A 21,390-nucleotide genomic window follows, 5' to 3' on the forward strand; every position below is an offset into this window, starting at 1 on the left:
ATGTGTAACCTGCGTGTTATAATATGTATAACTAATAATTTAATATTCAATAATATTGTAAATATTGAGTAGAGTTCACAACTTCGGGGCATTCCGAATACCTACTTGAAGTACCCGGGGTATTAACATAATATAATAATCTGATTTAATACATTGTTTTCATATTGTTTAATTTATTTTACGTTTTAAGCGTTAACCACTTGATTTTCACGTTAATATAATTGATGCGAATACAAAAACGTGAATATCATTTTAAAGTAACACGTTAATGGTATATCATAAATCATAATCAATACCTACTGTAATAATAATATTTGCATACTAGCTAGCCCGAGAAAAGTAAGTTTTTAATACTCTAGTAGTGCGTAGAAATGTCATTATGGAGGTTGGTTTTTAATAATTTTTGGAATTTTGGACTCAATTTAATATTTTTTTGTATTAATACCAACACCATTGGCTCTATATGATTGTGATAAAAAATTTAAATATAATGCATACAGCATACATGATACATATGTATACATACGATGATACATACGTATATATTATAATGACCTGACTGAATGTTATCGTTTACAATGCTAGAACTGAATTTGAGAATGATAAAATTAAGTTTTTTGTAAATAAAAAGATTGCTTGTAATATATTTTAAACTGAATGTACATACCTACTTATAAATTATTATTAAACATATTGATTGTTGACATTCAACAATAAGAGTATTTGTAATTAAATAATAATATAATCTAATCAATTAATATTTAATATTTTTATGACTTATATGACTTCATTATAGTGGATTAGTTAAAATAGGTATCTATATTTAAAAAATATATTTTGTTGTTATTAATTGCTTTACAAAATGTAAAAAATATTGGTTTAAAATACATTTGGTTTTACATTTTTGCAAATGTAACCAAAACATAAATTCGTAAAATGAATAAAAATAAATAAATTGAATTTAAGAACACTGCATATTATGAATTATATTTAGGTACCTATATAAAAATTGTTTTAAACTGGATGTTTTTCTTGTATTCTAAAAATTAATAATCAATTCTTTGTTGAGATAGCTGATAAAGCAGCAGACCTCGCAATCGAATAATATACTATTTAACAAACATTTACTTACCTATTGATTTTTGTCAATTGTTGACATTTGACATCAAATTTAATCATCTATTAAATAAAAAAATATATATACGTACTGTGACAGAATTATTAGGAACTCCATTTTTCCCACTAATAAACTTAAAACCTATCTTTCCGATCAACACATAACTCAAGATTCTACGAAGTACCGGGACATACAAATCAGTATTTCTTACCATCGGGCATGGAAGAAGAACACAACAATTATCAAATTTTTAATTCAAAATCAAATAATGAATAGGTAATTTATATCATACAAAAATCATAAACAATGTTTTTAGAATAATCATAATAATATTATTAGTTTTACCATTTTTAAATAGTAATCGTATTATAGTGTGATTTATTTTAACCATGAATATTTTAAGACAACAATATTATTGACAAGTATTCGGGAGTGTCTGACAAAAAATGTTTTTCATAATAATCAACTATTATTACATACTGTGTATACTAATAGTTAGATTATATTTTATAATATCAAATTGATCTAATTAAAAATTATCTTGTTTTAACTATAAACGTCCTTTCACCACTCCTACCAAATTTTTTTTAATGTTCTTATAAAATAACTGATAGACTTCATTATTTTAAATCGTACAATCAATACCTATATTTTGTATATATCGAAAATAATTATTCTTTATTAGTTTTTTTTTTTTATAATAATTAGTAAATTTAATAAGCTAAGAAAAATACTGTTAATTAGTTATTTTGATATGCAGCATTGAATTATTATTATGTAAACATCGCTCGATTGTTGGTTGCTATAGTTGCCACTATCGATATAAGCGCATGCGGTGTTTTTAGAATTCTGACTGACCGGCCACCACCACATGGCCAGTAGACGGTAGTATTCGTTCTGACGCGGTCGTTAAAACATTCGCGCACTCCGTTCATTCTTTAAAAATACTCGTACAAGTCTTGCTTCTTCGTACCCGGAGTTCCAGAAATTTCAAACTAAAAAGGTAAATAAATCAATAGATAAATTTATCATATAGGTATATCATAAGCAAACTCTTCTTTAATAATTATTGAAAATTAACATAATAATCGTATAAATAAAATAATTTTTATGCCACCTAAAGATACAATCCAGATACATATTTTAAAAGATTTATTTGTTTTACTTTAAATACCTATGTTTAAAAAATTAAATACTATTGTAGTTGATATTACGTAGATACTAATATTAAGTTTCATAGAAATAATATATTTAGAAGTAGTAGCTTATTTCTTTAAATACCCAAGTACTCATTAAAATCGTGTAATTTCAATTTTCAATCTATTGAATATTCTATTTTTTTTTTTTTAATTCTCAGCAGCGTGGAGCGATAAATGTATTGATTTTTCAACGATGTGTATCTTATTATTATTTATTTTTGTCGTCTGACATTTTTAGTAAAAATGAGTATATCTTCAATTTCAGTTATTTTTATCTTAACGAATAATAACATTTTTATTTTAAGTAAGTAAAAAAGCTTGAAAAATTTATTCAATATTAATACAGAAATTAAACGATATAGTTATAACTCAGTTATAATTTTTTTAAGTATTAAAAAGTTTAAATTTTAACAAAATTACGAAAATGTGTAAATTATTCATATCATTTTTAATGTTAATATTTAAGGATTAAAAATGTCAAGTATAGGTAATAGGTATACTATAGGTATATAAGTATAGGTAGGTATCCTTAAAAGTATTAATTTATCAAACTTAAGTGGAGCGTAAAACCACATACCTAAGTACATTTGTGATCGTTAAATCGTTTAAAATTTAAATATTGAAGATATTTGATATTATTACATAATATAATAACGGTTTTTCTCTTCGGTGATTTTATTATAATAATCGTAAAACATTCCACTATTAATTAAATTATTATTTTGTATATACGATAAATTTTTCAGTATATTAAGACTTATTTTAATCTATTTTTAAAGATTTAAATTTTTTTGAATACTTTTAGTTTTTTTCCTAAATGTTGCTAGAAATTGTTTGCTCGGTTAAAAAGCTTTGAAATTTAAAATAGATCTTTCATAATTTGTACTTATATAAATTTAAAAATATGAACTTGTAAAGAAAATATAAGAGCACAATATTGTTTAGGTGTATTTTAGTTAAAATTGTTCAACATTACAAAAATTTACAAATTAATTTGTATTTAAAAATTGATAACATTTTAAATCTTAATAATTTCAACTTTTAAGACAAATTTAAATAACTACAAGATACACCATTGTAAAAACATTGAAAATGCTTCATATTTTGTATACTTTTTTTTTAATAAACATTTTAAATTGAAGTATTGATGAAATAAGATTTAAATGAAAAATAACGTTTTTAGTTATTTTTTTTTATGGATTAAAAAATATATTGATATAGTTGAAACTTGAAAGTTTACTTAAATTATTATTTTCTATAAACAAAAAAACTTTTAAAATGTTTAGACTAATTTTAAGCTATATATAACATGTTCCTATGAGCACGGCGTTTTGCTTTACGCGATACTGATATTTAAGTTAATAATAATAATAATACATGATACATTTAATATTTTAATAATTGATTTTAAAAATTAACGCTATGCACTGTATAAGTGTACTTCTAATAGTATTATAAATAAATTATAAAATATCCTTAAATATTTAAGGCACGCGATCTCCGTTAAGAATCGTTTTTATTTTGTAAATCAACGCATATTATCATTAAGTTTAAATGTAACACATTATCCATTACACTGACCTATTTAATATAGATGTACCTACATATGAAACATAATATACAGCAGAACATAACACAGTTATTTTTACAATCTTGAGATTGGTTAATTTCGATATCCTATTCATATCCTATTCTTTTTATGTTATAATACTTAGGAAATATAATGCAGTAGTTTCCTTTTGCTTTTTATATCTTTTGCACTAGCCAGTGGGCACTAAGAGATCTTCAAGTTGCCATTACCAAACATTTTCAATGTCGTTAGTTCTATAGGTACAGTAATTCCCATTGAATGATAGTTACGGGTACTACTGTCCTTGTAAGCAGGATGTTCTGTGTGGATATATTCTTCTTCTACAGGAGATAAAATAATAATGTAGAAAGGTGTTATTATATCAATTAAAATCTCATTTTGGTACTTCAATTGTATTCAGTTATATATAAATAGTAGGTAGTAGAAATATGGAAATATATAAATTTTTTTAGAGCAGTTTATTTTATTTTATTTTTATTAGTTTTTGTCTAGACCGTATTTTTTTCTACTGATTGTTCAGTTAACATGACCATACTTAATAGATTCATTAAATTTAATCCGTTAATGATATAAATCCATAAGGATTAAAAATTAAAGACAGTTTTTGTTTTCAAGGTACAAGTAAATTAGTTCTTTTATAATTTATACATACTTATAATAGGTAGCCATATTTATTATAGTACCCAAATAAATAAGAATTATTTGTTTTATAAATTTGATTTTAATACATTATATTTTATTTAATTGTAATATTTTTGATATTACCGAAAAATATTAATATAATATATTGAATAAAAATTCAACCTACACAAATATTATGAGATTAAAATAAACTATATTAGTATTATAAACTATAAAGTACAATATTAAATTTAGATTTTTACTGCTTATAAACTTTACAATTGTTTTCATATAACCTTACCGGTTAAAGTGTTGTTTTGTATATATAGGTATTTTGAACACTAAAATATAAAATAAAATACGTATTTTGTCAATATTTAAATAATATTAAACAAAACGAATATTCTAATATTTATAAAAACATCGAGATTTATTTTTGTAAAAACAAAAACTTATCCTAGTTTATTTAATGTATGTGTCTTATTTATTTATGTAAAATCATTTGGAATGTAAAAGAAAATATTTAGGTTTGCGATAACTAGAAAATACAAAAAAGTACTTTAAAAATTTTTCGTCATTTTTTACTCGAGTAAACATTAGAAAGATAATAAAAAAAATTCTCATCTGATCGGTAGGTACAGCAGAGCAAAATATTTAGTTTCCTTTGTCAAACTCTATATCTACAAATCGGCGTACCCGATATTTTGTAGTTTTTTTAGTAAAAATTTCTAAATAATGCAAGTTTAATGACCTTCATTATGTATACGGAACCACTATTGTAACTTGCGTATTGAGGTTTCTTGGTTTCGATTTTGTATCCGTTATATTATAAACATTCATGTACACATATGATTTCGGTCGTCCCTTTCTTGTTATTTTCATAATTTACAGTCACCGGTTTCATAAATACTGCCTATTCTAAATCATCAGTCTTCGTACGTGTCAATTGTCACACCAGGATTTGGGTACTGTACTTGGTCTGCATACGTAATTATCCACCAAAAATCAATGTCTCAATATCATTTCCCACAGTGATAGGTACACCATTATTATCCTACCGGAACAGAAGTGGCGATGCCGAAGGTTTTCTAGCTATGATGATTGTGTAAAATATAGATAATAACTAACTTTAAACAGGTATTATATTTCGTGACATACGCTCTTCCTAGCTGAAGCTCTTTCTATTGTTTTATACACTGCATTCGATATTTCGATAACTATAATATACGACGCGAAGACAATAAATAATCTGATGAATAAAATAATCACAAGACTGAGTTCAATATATAATTATTTTAGTTGTCACAATTCTCTCGTCGTTAAGTCTTGATGGTTGTCATCAGATTTGACTTTGACAGAATAGTTAGAAGACTTTATCTATATTTAATACATTATCCCAAGTAAATATAAAATATATGAGTTCATAAAAGTTCCTATAAAAGTTTATTATATAAATTATATAAATACAATAGAAATAGTTTTTAATAACAGACATTATATAGGGACCAAAAATATACCTAGCGAAATACATATTTCGTGTGAAAATAATAATTTAATAATAAATTAATAACTAAAAAACTGTTAATTGTGTACTCTTAATGAAGGTTTTTTATTTCATTAATTATTAGGTTTTTATCGTATCATACATAATTGATAATATTATGCTAAGTAATGGTTGATTATAATGTCATTAAAATATGGAGGTACGTTTTATCACCGCAACCTCCCCGGTATTTTAGATACGGTGTGATGGGTCATCAGTTTTAGTCGTGTTAACCAATATCGTCGTATAAACAATGCTTTTTTATTCACAGATAAACAAGTATTCTATAGGTTACATAGATCTTTACCGAAAGACCATTATAAACGTTATTCGTTCTGCCTATACGTTTAGTGTAAGCCGATGTCGTATTTAATTTATACTTTGTTTGCTCCCTATCGTTTTAAACATAACATAATGTACCCATACGTGTGCACACTGCATATATATATATAATATTCTATCCGTGAATATAGTTCGGAAAATGTGATTTGACGATCGGAAAATAATCAGGTCAACGGTAGCTACAATAACAATGCGACTTCGCGTGTGTGTTGGAGTGAAAACAAATTTCCCCGAATCCCCGATATCGAGTAGGACCGATTGAAAATCCTGCCAATAACAGGTGTGCTCACGTAGTCACGCTATTGTATAGGTAACATGTCGAACGTGTGCTGTTATTGTGTGTGGGTTAGGCGTTCTGCAATGTGTATATAATGTACCTACCTGTATACCTATTCCCCAGTAATGGTGTTTAAGCGACACCTCGCCTGTACACTATATAACAACAGACCAACAATACGGGGTGGCTTTTAATGTGTTTTTATACATACCGATACATAATAGTCTGCGATTAGGGTAGTATAATAATATACAATGTTGTTAAACAGCTCGCGTGCTTGCGTATCTTCGGGACACGACCGACCAATGACCATAGAATGTACACATCACCGGCTTCCATTAACAAGCTATCTATAGAGTCCAGTGCTCACCCCATCTGTTTACCAATACTGTCGTCTTGCTATGTATTTTGATTATTCATCTACACCGATACGCTAAGAGAAATCCTATTCAAAAATTATATTACAAACAAATAAACTTACTGACTTGTGCGTATATCTTATACATACATAATATAATATATATAATAATCTTGCATATACTTTATTGGTAAACTCAAAAATTAACTTTAGTAACATTTTAGTATACTTGGACTATTTTTATAAATTGTAAATGTTGATAAATTAATATTAATGGCCAAAATTTAAAGTCACCATAGCCCTCGGTATTCTACCTAGTTCAGCGAAAAAAAAGTTTCGTGAAAAGTCGCGTAAAAAAAAAGTATAGAAAAGTAATAAAAAAGTATAAAATATTTATTTTTATAAATGCGTAATACTTAAGTACTATTATTTTCTAAATTAATATTTAACTTGTTTTTTATTTTATTTAAATTCACAAAAAAATCATTTTAGAGTGTCTAAATGAATACAAATGTATATGAATATCTTTTATCAACTTAAAACAATATTTACTGTGTAATATATTATAATATATATAAACGTTAAACATACATAATATTATTAAGTAAAAAATATTTATATTTTCACTATAATAATATAGTACACGTTGTAAAATGTAAAGGTTTAATAGAGAATAAATATAATACATTTATTGCAAAGGAGAATGTTAATATACCATAGAACTTATATGAGGTTAATTAATTTCGTGACTAATTCGAATATATAATTGTCTGATTCAGAAGTACTAATATATACAATATACATGTATATTGTATATATTATATATATTGACATATAAGTAAATAACATATTTGTTATTCTATTCTTAATACTGATAAAATTACCTATGGATATATGGGTTAGGTGATTAGTTAATAAATTCACCTATAAATAATAATTTTATAATAGTTTTAAATTTGAGTATTTGTGGACTTATATTGATAAATTTTTACTCTGTTAGTTTACTAGTTTTTTTCGTCAGACTTATTAGTTATCATCGGACTTTTAATTTAAGAATTTATGGCCTTCATATGTTTTATTATATTTATATAATATATATATATAATCATGAATTTATTATCCTTAGTACTAAAGTTAAATAACTTAGAATTCAATTTTGATTTTGTTGCGTCAAAATTTTTAGAAGAATTATCTGCTAAATAATTTACAATTAAAAAGAGGAGGAGGGTATACAAATATAAATTTATTATCTTAGTATCTCACAAAATACTTCTCACGAGTAGAAGGTATAAACAGTTTAAAAAATATGAAAATAAGTCCTTTAAACTGTTAAACTGCATTATTGTAAAAAAAAAAAAACGATAAGCATATAATTGGCGAATCACCGTGTGTCCGTGTATAGGAAATCCGTTCGTAGTGTTAATGGTTGGGCTGCAGTCAGTAAAAGTTGTAATAGAAATTTTAATTCATTTTAAACCATATACGAGTAGAATCGGTATGGTTGTAAAAATATGTGTTGGGTTAAATTTTCGCGGTTATATCCAGTGAAAGACTTACAAGGTAATTGAAAACAATTGCCTGTAGCAGTTAAAATATATAATCGTGTACCTTGAAAAGTTTAAACCGTTGATTTTGTTCTAATTTCGTGACGATCCGGTCGTCCTTACAAAAATAAAAACAAAAGGTCAATATTAGTTTTACCATAAATATTTTTTTATCAAGTTCGTAATTCGTATTAAAGAACGACAGCGTATTGATCTTAATTCCAACATAGGATAAGTATATTCGCCTAATTAAATCTACCGTATATATGTTTATATTACTTAGGTATTTGTAATTATATTATATTTTTTTATAATTATATTTGTATTTACACGTCTTTTTGTCTATCGTCCTATAAAATATTGATAAATATTAATTGAGACTATAAAATAAATTCAGCACTTGGACGTATTTTTAATCTTTTTAGTAAATATAATAATATGAGTAATATTTGGTAAGTTAAGTCTTTCTCATTAATTTAATTTTTGAATAGCTCGAGAAAATTAATAACTTCTTATTGACTATCCGTGTATTTGGTGTAACAAACTATAAAATATCTAGAACGGTTTATTTAAACTATCTTTCTCGACTGATCGAGACATTTTGATACCTAGTTATTGAAAACGTGAATAGAAACAGTAAATTGAAAATAAGAAAGTTACAATGACTGTAATTACTATAATCTGTAATCAAACTGATTATATGTTGTTTAGTTTCGTTAGATATATTACAAGTCGTAATGGGACATTAAAATTAAGATAGAAGTATTTAGCTTTTGTTATTGTACGTAGTATAGAACTAGTAAGGTTTTTGTTTTTAAACATCAATAGCATAGGAACTTTAGTTTTCCTCCAAGGTGATATATTGTAGATTATAGTTTCATGTTGCGTTTACCAGAATATAATGTAAAATAAATACTATATTTATGTATATATTTAAAATGATTTTGGTCTATAAATATTAAATTTATTGTGGGAAATAAAGTGGATGCAGTTATCGATGTCTAATATGACCTCAAATTATAGTCACCTATCTAAGATAATTTCAATGTATCAAACCATAAGAAATATGGATAATATTATATTGTATAATAATTTAAAATATAAACTGTTTATACTTAAAAATATGATAAAGGAAGTTTTTTTTTTATAAAAATCGTTAGTTACATTACAATCGATATTCATTATAGTCTTTTTTTATTCCTGGGCATTGTAATCAGTAGGTTTCTATCAAAATCCAGTTTTATTGCTTTGCTGTCTAAATAATCGGTTTAAATTGGTATCTTTTTTATTATAGGTATACGAATATAATAGCTGTATTTATAGGTTATATGGAGTTTTAGTAAGCCCGACGAACACTTAATGAATGTTTTTTCTTATTACTTTATATATCAAATTAGAAAAAAAAAGTTTTTGTACTCGTTGCAAGTTTAAATAAAACATACTATCCGTGCGATACTTTATGTTACACGTGCGCTGTAAACTCAAAAGGGGTTAGTAGTTACTTATAATAACGAGAACGATCGTGCAGTATGTACATTGTTCAATATATTATGAAAGTCGTAGACAGGAAACCCACATCATCTATCCTCATTCCTCGCGACTGGGGAAAATGACTCGTATATAATATTATTATAGGTAAAGGTAAAATAAACACTTACTTGAAGTTGGCGTCCCGACTTTATCCAATCGGTTTAATTTTTGGCGTTTTATTTTTGCCACAAACATTTGACGAAAATGTTATTATAAATATGTTTATTTAAATACCTTTTTTGCGGTCGTGGTTGCCGAATAAAGTCAATTCAAACCAAGTCAAGTGCAAACAGATATGTTTTTATCAGACACCGTGACAAACACTGAACAGTTATCCCTCATAGGTCTCATACATTGGTGGGATGGTTTTAAGCTCTACATTTTAGGGAATACACACACATTATTAATTTATTATAATATTATATATACAAAAATGTGCAAAGATATATATAATATGATGGGACTGATGGGTCACTGATCACGCGTCATCCTTATAGCCTTATAGGAAAGCGAAAAACGCGATAGCCCGCATCAGATTTTACACGTCCAGCCACCATTAATCCCCGCACTTTTGGACACAACCCTTGGATTAGAAATGTGACGCACCCGTGACGCGCTGCGGCAAAATCAAGTTGTAGGACCACGATGTGACCGTGAATACCTTATGTGACTTTCGTTATCGGGACTTGGTCATCGTTTGGTGGTAATTATACGCTTGTATGTATCTTATGCGAGGGTGTGCACCATGCAGGGTAGGTGTTTATAATTGGAGTTTTCATTAAATCAGACGTGGGCCGTCGTGGAGTGTGATGCGGTAGCGTAGAATCGGCGGTATTCCGTAACCTCGCTGTAGCGGTTAGGCCCCCTGAAGGTATTCTCCTCAACCTTCCTATATTCACACAAACCCCCTCCATGACACTAACCTATAATATGTTCATGTATGTGTGTGCGCGTTGCCCCGAGACTTGCTTCACTACCCGTTTATCACTTCGGGCCACCGATGACTGTGCACGCGTGAAAAACATAAGAGGTATGTACAATATATAATAATATGTGTATGTGTACATACAGGACGGATTACCGTGTTTTCTTGTTCCATTAAATAAGACTAAATGCTAAAAATCGTGAGGTTCACCCTGTATATGCTTATTTACAACAGGTTAGGTGTATACGGAGAGGAAAACGACTTACTGCAGGCACGATGATAATATTATGACGGAAAGAACGAAATGAGTTAAATTAAATTTTTCTTTTACAACGTCTGTGGTGTGTAGATATTATTAAATACGACTATGCGGTGTGTAAATATATCTTCTTATTTCCACGTTCTTTGGCGGAAAATAACTTGGTTTCATTTTCATTTTCTCACTAGTGTTTTGCGATAAGTAATTTTTTATTTTTGATAGACAAGAAAATTATTATAAAAGTTAAATACTATGTACTTAATAATTGTGTTTGGTTGTTGCATTTGAAACTTAAACAATAAAAGTAAAATGAGAACTTGAACACATTAATATTTAATATAGTTATTAGTATTTTAATAGTTTAGTTTATGAAAATAAGTAATTAGAAATGTGTTTGTTTTGATTGTTCAAACAATTATTATTGTTTGACATTAACGATAGATCTGCGTCAAACTATTGATTATTTGTTTATAAAAGTTCATTTAAATAAAACATTAATCCATTAGTTAATTAAATTAATTTAACTTTAATTGAAATAAACCTATGATAATAATATTTAGTAGTATGAATCCGAACATGAATCTTCTAATAACGTTAATTTTAGTTCTAGTTTGACACTGACTGTTTTCATACCGAGATGTTATAGTCCCAGTATAATAAATTTGTATCGGATGAAAAAATCTGCGTTTGTGTGACATCTGTGAAAGTTTGAATCAATTCTGATCAGCTGAAGGACATTTTGTAAAAATGACGAATTTCTCATATCGATAACCTCGAAATCTGTTAACGCGTTGTATAATACTTATTATTTTAAGCCTTAGGCATTAAAGCTACTGTATGTTTAATTTTAATACAACACCAACACCTTAAGTTGTTCGAGGTATTATTTTTTTTCCGTCGCACTCACCGTTAACATGTCTTATTATTAAATAACTCTTTTTAACTGTAATCCATACACATGTGTATTAATGAATTGATTTTTATTTGTATATTAGTCTATTTTATTAATAAAAACTTATTTTTATATATAAAAAAAATGTAGTTTAATATAGTTCTATCAATGGGTGTAGGATAGATATTTACAGACATTGTTTACCAATATATAACTAAAAATATAAGTTCTTAAACTAAAGCTGATTAGGAGGGTGTATTTCACATATTTTTGATGGGTATGAGGGCTAATGTCACTCTTATGTCAATTTCTAATCCTTATATAGTTTTAATTACCTATATTTTGAATAAAATGATATGACAAAACAGAAAAATATAATAGATTGTTATGGATAGGTACTGTATTATATTCGTATGTGTATATTATACACCTATATAATATATTGTATTAAATACTATCAGTGTGTGCCACACTATATTTTGACATCGAGCATTCGGAATTTGGCCATACGACGGGATAATGTTCCGTATATTAAGGTCGAGTCGCTTGTAACTAATTGCGGTACTGCACCGAGGGATTTATGATGACACTGTCCCGTCCACCCACTGAACGTATTTACTATAGGTATTTGTTACAGCCACTATCATACATTTACAAATATACACACCGAACCACAATCGACTCCAGATTAAATATTACATTATATATATAATGTCGACGTGGTTATCTCATTTTGATGGCGAAGTATTGTAAGTACATACACTGCTGTATACATATATATATATATAATACAATGGGACCGCACTATTTGTATGATTAATAGTTTTCTATTAGGTATAGGTGTATACAATAGTCGTTCGATTGTTTCGAATTTCGGCCCTTGCACGAGAATATCACTTTGAATAGTGATACCCAATCGTGTCAAAATTCTTTGAGTATTCTAGTAACCATAGAAAGTTTTTATCTTGAAACGGTGAAACTTAGCAGCAGACTGATTTTAATCGAAAAAGTTGAAAGTATTTTTATCAAAACTTAAAAAAAAAAAAATTGTAATATTGTTGCATAATATTACTCTATATATCATTATAAGATCGTTGGATTATTATCGAAGTCAAATTCTTAGTGTTGGTGTACATCATTTTGATTTCACATAACGTGTATATAGTTATTGACGTTATTGTATTGAACCAATAGTGCTCAGTTGTTTTTTTTTTTTTTACCAAATTATTTATTATTGTATATCACAATAATTTATTATGATGTAAAATTTCGATTCAGTCTCTTTGTGACCAGATTCCATCGGGAGAAGATCTTAGAGTTTTCGCCTTTGTTTGTGAACTATATAAAATAATAATACTCGTAAACAAAAGCAGACATATTATGTTATATGCCTGTATAACTTAGCAAAACTATTCAGCTTTGATCCAAACTACGAGTCTTGGTAAGTCCGATAGTATGGTTTCTTTTATAAGAAAATTTTAACGGTCATCCGTAATATTATACAATATATACATGTAACGATGGTAGATGCATTTATGTGTATTTAGCTGATACGTCATTGGCTACGGGCAAACTATAAATTCTGATAATGACTATAAAATACTTTCGAAATTTCGTTTTATGTCGCTGCTATAAATCAATCGATAAGAAACTTCTGATGGGAAATATCAAATAATAGGTAATTATTAACATATTCGAAAGATTTATATAGCAAACCAGATTTTTATCGATTTATAAATTATTCGTTTTTTATAAAATAAAACTCTTAAGTAATATACTATAGTATTTATACTATTTTTCGAGTTTTTTGTTCGAATTAATATTATCTTATAGTTATATTTTTTGCAGTTTCCATAGTTTTTTGGCATATCATTATGCTGATTGTTTTTATTGTAACAATTTGAATTTTAAACTTTAATTATATTTTTTGTAAAATACATCATTATATATGCGAGAGGTAATAGTTAATTTATTTATACTCATCTAGCTATTATACGTACATACGTAATATTATCATATATATGTAATAGGTAGTAGTGATTATACATAGTTAATCGTTATATTATAATTTGTTTGTATTAAAAAAATTATTTTTACCATAGAATTTTTTTTTAGTATACGAACTGGTTGCAGTTTTTTTCGGCTTAAAAAAACCCCGTAGGTACGCGTAGTACCTATTATTATAATTTCTGAGTGACTTTTGTTTCGGTGTCAGTGTTTATGCCTCCTGGTCACCGCATCGGCATTCAAAACACAATCGTGATTTATCGACCTGGCTAGTAAGAAAAAACGGACTAAGAGTGAGAGAGAATGAGCGCAATGAGAGACGTATTTTACCCTATCCTTTCCGCGTGAAGATTTATCGTCATGGCTCATGTTAAATACTGTCCACGTCGTGCTGTAGCGTTGCACGTTTTGCCCCTTCTCTGTTGATGCACCTAATTTAATGAAAAACAGATGTTTCCTGTATAGTTATATGCTAAGCGATACATATTGTGGAGGATTTATGGGGGGTCCACGTGAACGAAATATACTAACCGTAGATTATTCTAATTATTATTGCCTTCTGAAAGACAACTAAACGAAGTTTTCAGCTATTTTAATGAAAAATTAGATTTGGAAAAATTATGTGTAGTTTAATAGGTAATTGCTCTGTTTAATAAAAAACGAGATTATAATTTAATATACTGTAGACGTCAACATTGGTATAAAATTTAAAAAAAAATGAATAAAAAAGTAAAACTGACAAACGTGAAAGGTTAGTTTTTTTACTGTTTATTTATTACCTGTTACCGGTACAAAAATTTCCACTGGCAGAACTTAATTAGTTATTCGTCTTTCAATATCCGCACTTTTGAGTCTTACTACTAAAATCAAGTTGAACCATGTTTGAATTGCAAGATTTTGTTTGATGTTCCACCGACCCAACAGTTAACGTGTCAAAATCGAAACGGACAAACGAATAGTTTCTACAGATTTCACGGGGTAAACTCTTTACTTGTAGACATTCAAAACTGGTCTTCTTCAAACAAAAATTCGTGTAAAAATAAGAATTATAAGATTTTCTACACTCCTGTTAAAGTAAATAGTAAATATTATTTGCAGCTAATTTCAAAAAGTCAAAAAAGTGTATTTTTCTTCTTTAGCTTCATTAAATATGTTCCGATTCACCTTAATAATTTGTTATAATAACCATAAATAGTATTTATATTAGTAAATATGTGCAGAGATATAACAAACAGCATATATTTATGATGAATTCATTGACCCCACTGCGATATAGATGTTAGTCATACTATGTTATTATATACCTAAATTATAAAAAATATATACGATATTTATTGTAAATTAAAATATTATTATCTTGAAGAAATCATTGGATACTAATGATTACGATATCTAGTAATAATCTGTGTACGTTTATAATTGTAGTTTCAACCCATGCGTATGGCCGTATTCATTATATACACGTGATTAATACAAATAGGATTAAGGGAATTCAATAACGATGACAATCATGAACCCACTGACGATCATTGAAATTATAACTCAATTTTATTTACGTAAGATGTGAGATATTTATTCTCGTTTATTAATTAATGTACATAATATATTAATATTGTGGTACATTGCTGCCAAGTTAAAATAATTAAGAAATTGTTTAGTATAGCGAAAAACGAGTACACTGAAACGTAGTACGTATACTGTGTTTTGACAAATTAATAATAATTGTTCTTGGAGCTCGGAAGTCCTAACGAGAGTCATAAATTAATAACACAAAGTATTTATTTTGAATCAAGCTTTGAATGTAACGAATTTTCATACATCAATTACAAAACAATTTAATTGACTGCAAACGATTTGAAATCAATTTCGGCTTTTAAAGAGTTGCATTTGAGTAAACTGTAAACAATAAGTCGTAGCAAAAAACTAATCTCCGTTTATATTATAATATATAATATTTTATTATTTTTGAAATTCAGCATTATTACTTATTATCAATCACATTCATATTTTCATCATTAAGAAATATTTATATATTATGTTGAATTATTATCTGAAAAAAAATTATGTGAGATACATTTTAAAGTTTTGAGTTGTTGTTGAACTCTGAGTAAATTGTTTTCTGAAATAAAGTAAAAATCATCACATTGAGACTTATATACTCGTACTTATATTCGCAATATTTACAATAACTGGTTTATAACTTGAATACCTGGGTAATTAGCATGAGAACCGTATAAAATGTCGAGATTTATTATAAAAACTAGCAGACTTACAAATACTAAAGGAAATAATACGTAACTCAAGCTTTAAAATTTTTAAATATTTAAGTTTAAAGTTATAAATTTATATTAAAATTTAAAATTATTTAATCAAAAGCTGTAAAAAAATTACATAGGTACCTACAAGAAAAAACAATTATAAGTTCATCGCGAATTTAATGAACCGAAAATAATATAATTGTTCGATTAGTATATTGCTCTAAATTCTAGTATCTATAATATAATAACTCAGTTACTTTTTTCTTTAGAAGTCACATTTTTATAAATAAATATGAACCACTGAAAAGGCCAAGAGTTCAGTTAGTATGCGAGTGGGTGTTTCACGTCTAGCGAATGTTATTTGATATATAGAAGTTTTCTTAACCTTATATACCTAACTTCTAGGTCAACGACGACCAATAATTATAAGGTATATATTATTGATATGTGACATAAACAATTCACGTATACAGAGCTATGTTTTTTTTGTATCTTTCGTTATATTATATTATACTAGCTGTCCCACCCGGCTTTGCCCGCGCAAAAGTCACCTCAGGTGAAAACCGAGATTTTTTTTATATTATATTAATAATAATAATAGGCGGCCTATTAATAATAGCTGACCCGGCAGACTTCGTATTGCGTACTTCGTTTTGCACTTCGTTGCCCGTTAAAAATGCCAATTCTATATGACTCAGACTTTGTTCAATACGGATTTTAATATTCGATGGATGATGTTCTAGATTTATCTTAAGTTTTCTGTTGCCCGGAATAAAAATTCTGATTCGCAGCAGTATATTATCAGGTAGGCAATCTACCTGCGGTAGATCGCGGACCTAGTGCTGTTTGTACGTAAATGTATGATTTAACTCTAATAAAGTATCAAAGTTATACTAAGTTTTACATAATACGGTAGATTAATATAATCAATTAATACATAATCCTAACCTAGGTTTTGATTCTCGAAAATCTTGAATAACCCGGCTTTGACCGTGTACATTTTTTTGTGTTACCTACTATAACTTTTATTTTATCAGTTTATATTTATAACCTGCTTTTAGATGTTATGTTTATCCTTGGTTGCCCATGTATTATAATATTGTAATTTGTTGACAAAAAATTACTTTACATTATGGTGTTATAAAAACCAAAAACAAAAAAATATTTGTATTGAAATATTTTATTCATCTCAATAACTCTTTATTAACAGTATTTTTGGTACTGCCTTTTAGGGCTAAAATAACCAAACTACTGGCAGAGCTAACTCTAGAACATGTGATATAGAACTATCCATGTGAAAAACATTCTTCTCTCAAGTCAATCCTTGTCATGCTCAATGATTGTCCTTGAGACTTATTAATAGTCATAACAAAGCAAACTTTGAGTGGGAATTGTATTCTTTTTAATTCAAAGGGATAATCAGTTGGAATCAACGTTATTCTCGGGATTAAAACTTTATCTCTTCTAGCGCTCCCAGTGATAACTATAGCGTCTATTACATTTTTGTGCAGAGCTTTAACTTGCAATCTTGGTTCCTTTCTGATCTAAATTTTTCATACAGTTCATCATTGAGGTATACCTCAATAAATATCAAAAATTATTGTCCGGCTGCCACCAGCTCATATTCGACAACCATATTAATTAGTTTTTATTAATTTGTAAGAATTTAAACAATTTTAGATAAGAATTAGAAATAACCGTTCATAAACTGGGGTGCATATACGAAGACGCATTAATAATTAATATTCGAAAATAATAAGTAAAATACCTTGTCCTCGTGTATGCGTAAATGCGTAGGGTATTTTACAACTTCATGTTATCATGTTTTTATATAATATAATAATTAGCTGCAATAATAAAGTGATAAATGTGTTAACACATAAATCAAGTCGTTATAGCAACCATTTATAAACAAAATTTCCATCGTAAATCTCAAAATCCTCGTTTGAGCAACACTTTAAAATGTGGATTTTGAAAAATCCTTTCTTAGTGCCCGATGAAATTATTATAAAAATCTATCCTCGAAATTTCAAGTCGATAACTCAAATAGGTTCGGCTCTGCGTTGATTATGGTAAAGTACACTTTCCTTTATAATATATAGAGATAGAGATATTCTTTATCGTTTATTTGTTATCTTCTAATCGTTCGTATACCACGTTATAAATATGTAAAAACGTTCTGAATTTCCTATTGTGCTATGTATCTTCTACCAGGGTTATACTCTTTAACCCTTAAAAAAATATTCGTAGAAACAATTTTTTTTTTTTATAGAAACATGTAATATAATCGTGTTATTTTAAAATTAATAAGGCTGAATTAAAATAAGTATTAATTACTAATATTATACCTACCTAATTATTGGCGTATAAGCAACATGTTTTATAGAATATTCTTTTCGTACCAAACAAATTTTCTTATAAATAAAACTATTTGAATTATTTATAATAACCCATTTATATAATACGTATTAAATACGCTTTTTTTTTCAACACCATGTATGTTAAACAAACTTGTTAGTATTGAAATAATATTTGTAAGCTTTTAAAACTAATGTACTTCAAATAATAAATATATTGACTTATTTTTATATATTTACGTGTAGTTACCGATAAATAAGTACACACGAGCTAAATAACTCTATTTTTAGTCTTCTATAAAGAAGACAAAATGTATAAAAATATTTTATAGTCACATAAACTTATTGTTTTAATATTACACTATACTACAGATCGACATTGAAAGTTAAAAAAAACGTTATGTATTTTAGAACACACTATTTAAATATGGGTTCTGGAAAACCCTGAACTTGGTTTTTATTACCGTCATATGTCTATCTGGTTTGTGTAATATTTTACGAAGCAACGAAACTTTTTTCAAAAGAAAATGAATGATAATTTTTAGGACTATACGTATTAGTAGTTACAACAATATTTAAAATAATATAGTAATAATAGTATATTAGTGTATATAGACTATCATAAGGATCGTGAGATTCCCGAGAACAGTCAAACTCTCCACTGAATTATATGTTTAATGCAGTGGGTATATTATTTGTATACAATTTTGGTTGTTTAAAGTTTTTTGAATAACTAATCGATGTTATGTCATTATACGTAGTTAGGAGAGTAAAACTGTTCGTATAGTTTTTTTATCTATATTTTCATAAAGGAATATTCGTGTCTTCCCATTAACATTTATAAACAACCACGCACGTGTTGTTTTTAATTGGCTTGCACCTCGTACGATTTATGTAGATAAATCTGCCAGTTTTTTCGATGTTTGCATGTTCGGGATTTTTCTGTAGCCCAACACTCGCCCAGTACTATGTGTGAATTAACAGTACATACATAATGCATTATATATTTGTGTGTGTATTATATACACACGTAATGACCACATTCCTGTATACATACTCATACGTAAATAATATGCATAAAAATGTATAAAGTGTCTCATCGTACTTGCAATTTTCGGAAAAATTACTTTTTCTCCACTGAATATCTTTTTTTAAATATATTACTCTGTCGGGGACTACACCTGTTATTAGATATTATTATTTTTTTATAAATTTAAAATTAATAAACTAAAATTGTTATTACTTTTTTTTCCACTCTTGTAAACAAGTATAATTTTTAACAAAGTAAAAGAATCAACTATACAGACTAATGTTATAATTAAATAAACATTAAACTTATATAGAATTTATTGAATAAGTTTCAAGTACTTATATTTTAGGTTGAAATTATTCCATTTTCAATAATATAAGAACCATCCATATGATATTTATTTTTTGTTGTATCTGATCAAAAATTATTTTAAAAATTGTTTAAAATTCGATTAGTTACGGTCACATGTCACAGCGTTTGGAACAATGCGAATAATTGGGTTAAAATCTATGTACGTAGAATTATCGTTGTTGCATTTTTGCTTCTTTGCTGCTTGTTTAACGAGGACCAAATATTATTGGTACCTATTAGGCTTTATTTTCAATTCCACTAATCCAAATCATCATTCATCATACACGCGCCCACAAACACTGTACAGAATATATTATACATTCGTTAAATTTTTAAACGAAAAGTGAATTCAGTCGATCATCATCAGAACTTGTGTACTCCTAGTTATAGTGTAGACATATAAATTATAGTTGTGTGTTTGTGTGTGTGTGTGTGTGTGTGTGTGTGTGTGTGTGTGTGTATTTTTTCAGAGATATAAAAATATAACTTATTATATTTTTTATCGTAACGAACATTTTTTTACGATCGGTAATAATTTTTGCTTATACAGTTTTATTGGACCGTCTGTATATACAATAGACATATAAACATAGGAATACCACTATATTATATTGACTGTCGTCTGTTTATTTTTAACGGCAATATTTGTATCGTAACACTTTCTCGTAACCGCTTTTGAATGGCTATAGCGTGAAACGCCGAACCCGACCGTTTTCCACACATATACCTAATAACAATATTATTGTTGAATTTATGATTTTATGCATTACGCGCCACGTGAACGTATTTTATTTTATTATTTAATCTATTCAAGTCTTGATACTCTACCCCCATTAACGAATTTTGATAAATTATTATACACGTATGGGCGTACTATGTTGCATGTGCTTATATTATGTATAGTTTGGAAACTTTTCAGTTATTATAATGCAACTGATATGTATGTATATAATACGGGCATGATAATTGTTGTCTTTAATACAGCCACACGCGGCGTTTAATTGCGGCATACTGATGATTTACCTTTTACATTTAGAGCTGATTCGAAAAGCGGTTGCTGATATATCATTCTTTAATGTCTGGTTTATATGTATATATTATTGTAGCTCCACCCTTTGCAGCAGGTCGTCTTACTATCGTATTGATCGAGTATTCGATTTATTAATATTATGTATTACGTAATAAGTAT

General features: G+C 27.4%; 1 protein-coding gene across 1 annotated transcript in view; it reads left to right on the forward strand.

Moving 5' to 3' along the window:
• Window positions 1-1,951: 1,951 nt before the first annotated feature.
• The window catches only part of LOC114120636 (superoxide dismutase [Cu-Zn]), an 83,273-nt gene continuing 63,834 nt past the window's right edge, over window positions 1,952-21,390 (forward strand). The window contains exon 1 of the mRNA XM_050197127.1: window positions 1,952-2,120. The gene's annotated coding sequence lies outside the window, so the exon portion shown is untranslated. The remainder of the gene's footprint in view (window positions 2,121-21,390) is intronic.

Source organism: Aphis gossypii, chromosome 1 (genome assembly GCF_020184175.1).
Source record: "Aphis gossypii isolate Hap1 chromosome 1, ASM2018417v2, whole genome shotgun sequence".
Classification (NCBI taxonomy): Eukaryota; Metazoa; Arthropoda; class Insecta; order Hemiptera; family Aphididae; genus Aphis; species Aphis gossypii.